Source organism: Symphalangus syndactylus, chromosome X (assembly GCF_028878055.3).
Source record: "Symphalangus syndactylus isolate Jambi chromosome X, NHGRI_mSymSyn1-v2.1_pri, whole genome shotgun sequence".
Lineage (NCBI taxonomy): Eukaryota > Metazoa > Chordata > Mammalia > Primates > Hylobatidae > Symphalangus > Symphalangus syndactylus.
This window is the reverse complement of record NC_072447.2, coordinates 112,666,245-112,678,230: the sequence shown is the minus strand read 5'-3', so window position 1 is coordinate 112,678,230 and position 11,986 is coordinate 112,666,245.

The following is an 11,986-nucleotide window of genomic DNA, read 5'->3' as shown; positions in this document are numbered from 1 at the left end:
ACCTAGGGGTAACCAGTATGTCAATTTTTATAGTAAGCATACCTTGATTTTCTTTATAAGTTTCCTTCCTTGGCATGTATCCTCAAACATTGTTGTTTAGTGTTGCTTAATTTTAAAGCTTCATATAAATAAAATCGTGTAGTGCATATTGTATATGGCTTCTCATATTCAACACTATATTTGTGAGATTCATGTATGTTGCTGCACGTTGCTGCAGTTGATTCATTTCATTGCTGTAGAGTAGTGATTCTCAAACTTGAGAGTGTATCAGAATCACCCAGAAGGTTTGTGAAAACACAGATTTCTGGGCCCCCAATTTACAGTTTCTGATTTAGTCAGCCTAGGATGGGGCTCAAGAATTTGCACTTCTAATCACTTCCCAGGTGATGCTAGTGCCAGTGGTTGAGGAACCCCACTTTGAGGATCACTGCTATATAATATTTTATTTTCTATGAAAGTACCATGATTTACTTATACATTCCACTGTTATTGGACACTTGGGTTGTTTCCAGTTTGGGGCTATTTAGAAAATGCTATTATGAATAGTCTCGTACATGCTTCTTGGTGTCCATATGCACACATATCTATAAAGATTATACCTCTGCTGGGTTATAAGGTATGGATATTTTTTTCATTTTCCTTCCCTCCATCCCTCCTTCAATCCCTCCCTCCCTCCCTCCCTTCCTTCCTTCCCTCCCTCCCTCCCTCCTTCCTTCCTTCTTTCTTTCTTCCTTTCTTCTTTCTTTCTATTTTTTCTGAGATGGAGTTTTGCTTTTGTTGCCCAAGCTGGAGTGCACTGGTGAGATCTTGGCTCACTGCAGCCTCTGCCTCCCAGGTTCACGTGATTCTCCTGCCTCAGCCTTCTGAGCAGCTGGGATTACAGACATGTGCCACATACATATACCACAAAACTTATAAACTCACTTATTAATACTTACATTTGTAGGAGATCACTGTTTTATATCTTTCTTTCCAATCATAATACCTTTTGTTTCTTTTTTTCTATTTTTCCCTTAGTGTACTGGCATTATCCAGTACAATATTAAATAGAAATGGTGATAGTGGTCACTCTTGTCTTATTTCCAACCTAGTAGAGAATGTCTTCAACATTTCACCATTAAATATGAGAATTGCTGTGAGATTTTATGTATCAGTATGTTTTATCTGTCTCGAACCCTGTTTTCTGTTGTTTAAGATGTTTATCAAGATAATTCATGCACCGCTGAACATAGAGCCTTATCAGTAGTTCTCCTTTTTGCCCTTTGCTTTGTGATCTTTGTTGGACCCTTATCAGTAGTTCTCCTTTTTGCCCTTTGAAGCGTGTGATCTACTCTCTGTTCTTACACCCCTCCCCTTTTGAAACCCTTAATAAAAAATTTGCTGGTTTGAGGCTCAGGTGGGCATCACGGTCCTATCCATATGTGATGTCACCCCCGGAGGCCCAGCTGTAAAATTCCTCTCTTTGTACTCTTTCTCTTTATTTCTCAGCCGGCCGACACGGAAAATAGAACCTATGTTGAAATATTGGGGGCGGGTTCCCCTGATATGCTTCCCCTTCTGCCATGATTGTAAGTTTCCTGAGGCTTCCTCAGCCATGCAGAACTGTGAGTCAATTAAACCTCCTTTGTTTACAATTTACCCAGTCTCAGGTAGTATCTTTATAGCAGTGTGAAAATGAACTAATAACTAATAACATTAGCTATTTTCTCCTTCTTCTCCTCCTTCTTTTTGGTTAGTCTTGCCAGGAGTTTGTCAATTCTTTTCATATTTTCAAATAATCCACTTTTGTCTATACTGACCCTCTCTATAGCACATTCATTTTCTATTTCATTGATCTCCATTCTTATCATTGGTATATCCTACCTCTTTAAGAAATTTAATTTACTGTTCTTTTTAACTTCTTCTGATACATGCTTAGCTCAATGATTACAGTCTTTCTTCTTTTCTATTTTTTTTCATGTAACTGTACAAATTTCCTTCTGAGCCTGGCTTTAACTGAATAATGCAAGTTTTGATATGCAGTATATTTTTGTTATCATTCAGTTAAAGTAGTTCCTAAAATTTTCCATTATGATATATTATTTTACCTATTGATTACTTAGAAGTGTATTTTAAATTATCAAACATGTAAGTGTTTTCTAGGTATCATTTCATAATTGATTTCTCACTTCACCTGTGATCAGATAACTGACTCTATATTACTTAAGTCCAATGAAATTTGCTGAAACTTGTTTGATGGCCTAGCATATCATGAATTTTTATGTATGTCCCATGTGTGCTTAAGACAATGTATTTTATGCAATTATTGGATGTACTATTCTATATGTAACAATTCAATCAAGTATTTAAATTATGTGCTCAAAGATTCTATATTCTTAGTATTTATTGTTGTTTACTTGATTGGTTACCAAGATAGATGCATAAAAATCTCTAATCATGATTGTAGATTTGTCTATTTCTCTATGTGATTTTGTTGGATTTTGCTTTATATGTTTTGAAATTATAATATTAGGTACATATATATTAAATGTTTTTATGTTTTCTTGATAAATTCACCGTTTTAAATGTAGTGCCTCTTTTTATTTCTACAAATATTTTTGGCTTAAAATGAATTTAACTAAGATTAATACAGTTAGACCAGCTTTCTTTTTGGCTAGAATTTATATAGCATATCTTTTCCATTTTTTTACTTTCAACATTTCTATATCCTTTCAGATTCTCGAGTAAACAGCATGTAGTTGGGATTTTAAGCAGTCTGACAAGCTTGTCTTAATTGGAATATTTAGTCCCTTTCCACATAATATAATTACCTTTTATTTTGAGTTTTTAAATACACCTTAATGAGACATTATTGACCTTTATAAAACATAGAAATATTAAGTGTAGAACTATGAATTTTTATACATATATATACCCAGCTGGCTGCCATACAGAACAAGATTCTATTTGCTTAAATCTACTGTTTTACTATACACTTCTATTTCTCCCATTTTCTCTATTTTTCCTTTTCCCTTGCTTCCTTTCTTCCTTTCTTTTGGAGTGAATATTTTTATTATTTTATTTCCCCCTCTATTGGCTTAAAAGTTATACACTCTTGTCATGTAGCTAAAGTGGTGCTTAATATAGGCTTTTAGTTTAAAAGCCTATATTATAAAATAAGAAAGATCTCAAATCAATAACCTGACTTATTTAAGACAATAGAAAAATAAGAGTAAACTAAACCTAAAGCAGAAGGGAGAAAATAATAAATGCTAGATTTGTAATGAATAACATAGGGAATATAAAAACAATAGAGAAAATCAACGAAATCAAAATTGGCTATTTAAATGCATCAACAAAATTGACAAACCATTAGATAGACAAACCAGAAAAACTAGAAAAATAAAGTTATTACAATCAGTAAAGAAAAATGTACATTGGGACCGAATTTGCAGAAATGAAAGAGATTATAAAGAAACACTATGAACAACAGTATGTCAACTAATTAGGTAAATTAGATAAAATGGACAACTCCTATAAAAGCACAAACTTCTGAAGCTAAGTGACGAAGAAATAATCTAAGTGGGCCTATAACAAGTAAAGAAAACAAATTAGTAATTTAAAATATGTCACAAGGAAAAGCCAAGGCCCAGATGGCATCACAGGTAAGTTTTATCAGAAATTTAAAGGATTAACACCAATCCTCCACAAATTCTTTCAAAAGGCAGAGGGGAAGAAAACACTCCCAAACTCATTCTGTGAAACCAATATTGCTATGATACAAAACAAGACAAAAGCAATGCAAGAAAACTGCAGATGAATATCTGTTATAAATAAAATAATTCTCCACAAAACACTAGTAGAATAATCCAGAAAAACACAAAAAGTATTTTACACCATGACCGAGCTGGGTTTATCCTAAGAATGCAATATTGATTTAACAATTAATGAAATACACAATACCTATACAATAAAAGACAAAAATCACATGCTCACCTCAATACAGGCAGAAAATAATTTGACAAAATCCAACACTATTTCATGATTGAAAAAAAAAACTCAACAAACTAAGAATAAAAGGAAACTTCCTCAACCTGAAAAAGGACATCTACAGATGACCCACAGATAACATCATACTTAATGGTGAAAGATGGAATGCTTTCCCAAGACCAGGAATGAGATAAAGATGTCCACTCTTGACACTTCCATTTAACAGCATATGAGAGGTTCTAGCTAAGGCAAGTAGGCAATAAAAAGAAATAAAAGGCATCCAGGTTTGAAAAAAATAAGTAAAACTCTTGGTATTCAAGGATGATATGATCTTTTATGTGGAAAAATTCTAAGAAATTAACCATTAATACTAAAATACTTGAACTAATATTTATAAATAAATTCAGCAAGGTTGCAAGACAAAATATATAAAAGTTAATTATATTTCTCTATATAAACAATGAACAAAATGAAATTGACAACAATTCTGTTTACAATGGCATCAAAAGGAATAAAACACTTAGAAATGAATTTAACAAAGGAAGTGCAATGTTAAAGAAACTTTAAAAATTGGTGAAAAAATAAATAAAATCAATATAAATATAAATACATTATTTTTCAGAAGATTTAATATTCTAAAAGTGGCACTGACCCCCCTAATTAGTCTATAGATTCAGCATAATTTCTATTAAAATCCCAGCTGTTTGGAAGTTTTTGCTTGCAAATACTTACTAGCTAATCCTAAAATTCATATGGAAATGCAAGAGATAATCTGGAGAAAATGTTTGAGGTGCCATTTACAATTTCAAAACTTGCTACAGAGATGCAGGGATCAAGACGTAGGCCGGGCGCGGTGGCTCACGCTTGTAATCCCAGCACTTTGGGAGGCCGAGGCGTGCGGATCAGGAGGTCAGGAGATCGAGACCACGGTGAAACCCCGTCTCTACTAAAAATACAAAAAATTAGCCGGGCGTGGTGGCGGGCGCCTGTAGTCCCAGCTACTTGGAGAGGCTGAGGCAGGAGAATGGCGTGAACCCAGGAGGCGGAGCTTGCAGTGAGCCGAGATTGAGCCACTGCACTCCAGCCTGGGTGAAAAAAGCAAGACTCCGTCTCAAAAAAAAAGACGTACTAGCATAAGGATAGATACATGAGAGTTGAAACAAAATTGAGAATCCAGAAATACACACTTTCAGTATGGTCAATTGAGTTTCAGTAAGGTTCCAAGATAGTGCAATAGGGGAAAGAATAATTTATTCAACTAATGGCAATGAAATAACTGGATATCTACATGCAAAAAAATAAAGTTTTACCCCTTCCTTAAACCATACACAAAAATTAACTAAAACTTGACCATGGACCTAATGTAAAAGCTAAAACTAGAAAATTCTTAGAAGAAACCGTAGGAGTTAATCCACATGCTCTTGAGGTAAGCAAAGACTTTACAGATAATGACACCAAAAGCATAAGCAACAAAAGAAAAAAATATATGTTTGACTTCATCACAACTTAAAACTTTCTGCTACAAACAATTCCATCAAACAAAAGGACAATACACAGAATGGGACAAAATATTTGCAAGGATCTGATAAGGGATTTGTATCTGTAATATATAAAAAATATAATTCAATTATAAAGATATGAATATCCCATTTTATAATAGGCAAAACGTTTGAATAGGTATTTCTCTAAAGAGTACATAAAATGGTCGTAAGCATATGAAAAGATGCTCAAGAATATTAGCCACTAATGAAGCACAAATCAAGACAGCAATGAAACAATGAACTTCACATAACTAGGATGGCTATAACCAAAAAGGTAGACAATAAAATGTGTTACAAATGGCGTGGACAAATTGTAGCCATCATGGTAGTGGAAATGTAAAATGACTCGGCTACTGTAAAAAAAAATTTGGCATTCTTCAAAAAGCTAAACATAGAGTTATGATATGGCTCAGCAACTCTACTCCTAATTATATGCCCAAGAAAATGAGGACATACATTCACCCAAAAATCTGTACACAAATGTTCATGGCAGCATTTTAATAATAGTCAAAAAGTGGGGAAGAAAACAAATGCCCCTCAACGAAGGAATGGATAAACAAAGTGTTACATAACCACACAATGAAATAATATACAGCCATAAAAAAGAATAAAGTAATGATGCATAAGTAGGTTTAAATTTAATTTTTAAAGTGTGCAATATTTTTATACCCATATTCATAACAGCCTTCTTCATAATAGCTACAAAGACGATGCAAACCATATTCATAGATGAAAGAATGGTTAAATAAAATTTAATATATACATACAATGGGATGCTATTAACCCTTAAAAGGGTGGGAAATTCTTACACATGCCAAGACATGAAAGAACCCTGAAGATATTATGTTGAGGGAAATAAGTCAGTTAAAAAAATATTGTAAGATTCCACTTATGTGAGGTACCTATAGTGGTCAAATACATGGAGACAGAAAGTAGGATGGTGGTTGCCAGAGGCTCTAGGTGGAAAATGCTGTGGAATGGGGACCTAATGATTAATTTGTATAAAGTTTTGGTTGGAGAAGATGAAAAAGTTCTAGAGATGCTTGGTGGTGATGGTTGTACAATAATGTGAATGTACTTAATGCCACCAAACTGTACACTTAAAATTGTGGCAATAGTAAATTTTAAGTTATGTATATTTTTACCACAACAAAAAATTATTTGATTTTTAAAAGTGCACAAGTAAGTTACACTGAAAGCTACCAATTATCGATGAGAGAAATTAGAAAAATATAAGATAAATAGAAAATTCATGTTCGTAGATTGGAGGCTCAATATTGTTAAAATGGATGTTTTCCTGTCATGCCTTATAGAGTTGATGAAATCTCTGTAAAAATTTGAGCAGCCTTATTGGAAAAATTAACAAGCTGATGCTAAGTCCCATATGGAAATGCAATGTACCAAGAATAGCCTAAATGATTTTGAAAGTGAAGAAAAATGTGAGAGACGTTAAACTACCACATTAAAAAATTTACCATAAATCCACATTAATAAAGACAGAATGATCCTGGCTTAATGTTCGACACATATATCAATAGTGCTTTGGTCTAAATGTGTCCTCCAAAATGCATGTGTTGGAAATCTAATCCAACAATGCAACAGTGTTAGGAGGTAGGATGTTTTGGGAAGTGTTTAAGTTATAAAGACTCTGCCCTTATGAATGCATTAACGCTGTTATAAAAGGGTTTGATTGGGGGAGCTTGCTCTGTTGGACTTCCACCTTCTACCACGTGATGACAGAACATTTTTCCCCTCCAGAGAACGCAGCAAGAAGGCTCTCACCAGGCACCAGTTGCCAATGCCTTCTTGGACTTCCTGGCCTCCAGCACTGTGAGAAATAAATTTATGTTCTTTATAAACTACCCAGTCTCAGATATTCTGTTATAGCAGCACAAAACTACTAAGACAGAAATTGGTACCAGAGGAATGGGATGTTGCTATAACAAATACCTTAAAATGTGGAAGCTGTTTTTGAACTGGGTAATAGGTAAAGGCTGGAAGAGTTTTGAAGTGAATCCTGGAAAAAAGTCTGTATTAACATGAATACAGCATTAAGAGTGATTCTGGTGAGGGCTCAGAGGGAGAAGAGCTATAGAGAAAGCTTCATTCTTCTTAGAAATTACATAAATGATTGCGAACAGAATGTTGCTAGAAATGTGGGCAATAAAGACTGTTCTGATGAAGTCTCAGGTGGAAAGGAGGAACAATGTGTCGGAAACTGAAGAAAAGGTCATCTTTATTATAAGGTGGCAAAGAACTGGGCTAAATTGTCTATGTCTCGGGACTTTATGGAAGGCAGAACTTAAGAGCAAGGAAGTGAGATATTTGGCAGAAAAAATCTCTACAGAGCAGATTGTTCAGGACACTGCATGGCTTCTCTTAACGGTTTATAGTAAAATGCCAGAAGAAATTATTTGAAGACAAACCTTATAATTAAAAGGAAAGCAGAATGTAAAGATTTGGTGTCATTTCATTGTCTTCTAGCTTCCACTAATTATACTGAGAAGTGAACTGTCAGTCTTATTTTGTTCCCTACCTTTTTTTGAGACAGTGTAACTCTGTCACCCAGACTGGAATGCAGTGGCGCAATCATGGCTCAGTGCAGCCTTGACATCCAGGGCTCAAGCAATTCTCCCACATCAGCCTCTGGAGTAGCTGGAACCACAGGGGTGATTGCCATGCTCAGTTTAAAAAAAAAAAAAAGAAATCTTTTTTTTTTTCGTAGAGAAGAGGTCTCACTATGTTGCCCAGGCTGGTCACGAACTTGTGGGCTCAAGTGATCCTCCCACCTCAGCCTCGAAAGTGCTGGGATTACAGATGCGAGCCCCTGGGCCTTGTCTTACTTTGTTCCTTTTAAAGTGACCTCTAGGCCAGGCACAGTGGCTTATGCCTATAATCCAGCACTTTGGGAGGCCAAGGTGGGAGGATCATTTGAGTTCAGGAGTTTAAGACCAACCTGGGAAACATAATAAGACCCCATATCTACAAAAAACTTTAAAAACTTAGCTGGGTGTGGTGACACACGCCTGTGGTCCCACCCTAATCCAGAGGCTAAGGTGGGTTGGTAGCTTGAGCCCGTGAGGTTGAGACTGCAATGAGCTGTGATCACACCTGCACTCCAGCCTGGGTGACAGTGAGATCCTGTGTCAAAAGTAAATAAATAAATAAATAAATTGACCTATTTTTCCTCTACCTGCATTTTTTTTTTTTTTTTTTTTTTGACAGATCTCGCTCTGTCACCCAGCCTGGAGTGCAGTGACATGAGCTTAGCTCACTGCAACTTCTGCTTCCCAGCTTCAAGCCATTCTCCTGCCTTGGCCTCCCAAGTAGCTGGGATTACAGGCACGCACTAAAACACCCAGCTAATTTTTATATTTTTAGTAGAGACAGGGTTTGACCATGTTGGCCAGGCTGGTCTTGAACTCCTGACCTCAGGTGACCCTCCCGCCTCGGCCTCCTGAAGTGCTGGAATTACAGGCATGAGCCACTGCGCCCAGACCTCTGGCTGATTTTATAATCTTATCTTTAACTTGGGTTTGAGCAATTTTACTATAATAGGCTTAGGTGTTTAGCTCCTTGTACTTATTCTGTTTGGGTGTCTCAATGTCTTTTATTAGTTTGGGAAAACTGTCAGCCATCATTTCCACAAATATTACTTCTGGTCTATTCTCTTGCTCCTCTTTTTCTGCATTTGAAGCTACACATATGTTAGACCTTCTCTTTGCATTCTTTATGGTTCCTTCCTTGTTTCAGTGTGTTTCATCTTTTGAGCATGCTTTATTCTGGATATTTTTCTTCTGATCTTTCCGAGGAAAAATTTCACGAAGTTTCAGTTCACCAAATTTTTCTTCAGCCAGATTTAAACCTCCTGTGAGAACACATCCATGGAATTCTTAATATTGTTTTTCATAGTTTTTCAATTCTAAAATATCCATTTTATTCTTCAAGTCTCATATCTTCTTAGTTTTTATTACTCTGCCAAAATTCTCAATCTTGTATTGTAACCCCTTGAATATGATAAACATAGTTACCTTAAAATATGTGTGAGATATCTCATATTTCTGGATCACCTGTGGAGATGCTACTATGGTCTATATTTTCTGTTGATTTTTGTTCACATTCTTTTTTTCTGGTGTGATTTTTACCATATGTTAAACGTTGCAATTAAAATTGGTTATAAAAATAGTTCAAAGCTTAGGATAATGTTATCTTCCTCCAGAGGAAATTTACATTAGCTTTTCCCAAGCTAATTTTTTCGAATTTCATTCGTCTCCTTGGATCCAAGTTCAGTGTTTTTTCACTACCTTATTAACTCTCAGATGCACTGAAGATATTAAGAGATATTACTTCTTTTTTGTGATTTAGTCCAACTTACTGATTCTGCAATTACTAGAAGCAGAAATCTCCAGTCAACATTTTAGTTCTACAGTCTTTAACATGAACTGGCAACCAAGAATAACCTGATAACTTTCTCTTGTGAGAGACAGCAACCAAAACAAATAGAAGAGATCAACTTTAAGTAAACAGACTATGCAATGTATTCGATAAGTTGCAGATTCAACTTCATGTAAATGGCAAGTTACCTTCTTCTCATTACCTCACCCTCAAAACAGCAAATATAAGATAGTGGAGTAAGGATAAGATAGAACGCAATTAAAACGGAAATTGGCTGGGCACAGCAGTTCATGCTTGTAACCCCAGCACTTTGGAAGTCCAAGCCAGGCAGATCACTTAAGCCCAGGAGTTCGAGACAAGCCTGGGCAACATGGCAAAGCCCCATCTCTACCCACCCCCACAAAAATACAAATATTAGCTGGACATGGTGGTGTGCACCTGTAGTCCTAGCTACTGAGGAGGCTGAGGTGGGAGGATCACTTGAGCCTAGGAGGTGGAGGTTGCAATGAGCCGAGTCATGCCACTGCACTGCAACCTGGGCAACAGAGAGAGACCCTGTCCTAAAACAAAACAAAAACAAAAACTGATATTGAAGCAAGGTAAAAATGAGAACATGTGGTAATCACTGCCCTGTAGCAATCATCAAATTCTGTTCAGCATGATTGAGATAATTTCTATTATTTAAATTTTATTTTAGATTCAGGGTGTACATGTGCAGGTTTGTTACATGCACATATTGCATAATGCTGGAGTTTGGGTTTCTATTGAACCCATCGCCCAAATTGTGAACATACTACCCAATAAATAGATTTTCAGCCCTTTCCCCCCTTCATGGTTCCCACTTTTAGAAGTCCCTGGTGTCTATTATTTCCATCTTTTTGCCCATGTGTACCCATTGTTTAGCTTCTACTTATAAGTGAGAACATGTGGTATTTGGTTTTCTGTTTCTGTGTTAATTCACTTAGAATAATGGCCTCCAGCTGCACCTATGTTGCTGAAAACGATGATTTCATTCTTTTTTCTGGCTACATAATAGTTCGTGGTATTACTTACAAAAACAAAGTTAAGTGTAAAATAGCCTCAGGCAAGTCCTTCAGGAAGTATTCCAGGAGAAAGCATTGTTATCATAGGATATAAGAGCTCTACGCATATTACTGTCCCTGAAGAACTTCCAGTGAACAAGATGTGGAGGTTGAAGACAATGAGACTGATGGTCCTGACCCTGTGTAGGCCTAGGCTATTGTGTGTGTTTGTGTCTCTGTTTTTAGAAAAAAGTTAAAAAAAATCAAACTTTTTAACAATAGAGAAAAGATTATAGAATAGGGATATAAACAAAAAATTGTACAGTTGTACAATGTGTTTGTTTTAAGCTGTGTTATAACAAAAGAGAAAGTTAAAAATAGTAAAAGTTTATAAAGTAAAAAAGTCACAGTAAGTTGCATTTACTTTTGAAGAAAGAAAAATAATTTTAAGAAAATTAAGAAAAATAATTTAATTTAGTGTAGCCTATATGACCAGTGTTTATAAAGCCCACAGTAGTATACAGTAATGTCCTAGGTCTTCACATGCACTCACCACTCATTCACTGACTCACCCAGAACAACTTCCAGTGGTAGAAGCTCCATTCATGGTAAGTACCTTATAGAGGTATAGCATTTTTAAAATCGTTTATATCATATTTTTACTATACCTTTTCTATGTTTAGATGTGTTTAGATACACTAATACCATTGTGTTAGAATTGTGTACAGTATTCAGTACAGTAACATGCTATACAGGTTTGCCACCTAGGAGCAATAGGCTATACTCTATATCCTAGGTGTGTAGTAGGTTATAACATCTGCATTTGTGTAAATGAAATCTATCATGTTTGCACAGTGACAAAATCGCCTAACAATGCATTTTCTCACAACATATTCCCATCATTATGTGATGCATTCCATTGTATAGATGAAATCTATACACTGTATAGATAAAACAAACTTTGTCCCTTTATTTACCAATTAAAGGATATTTGGGTTGTTTTCAGTTTGGGGTAATCATAAAAAACAAACTGCTATAAATACATACAAGCTTTGTGTG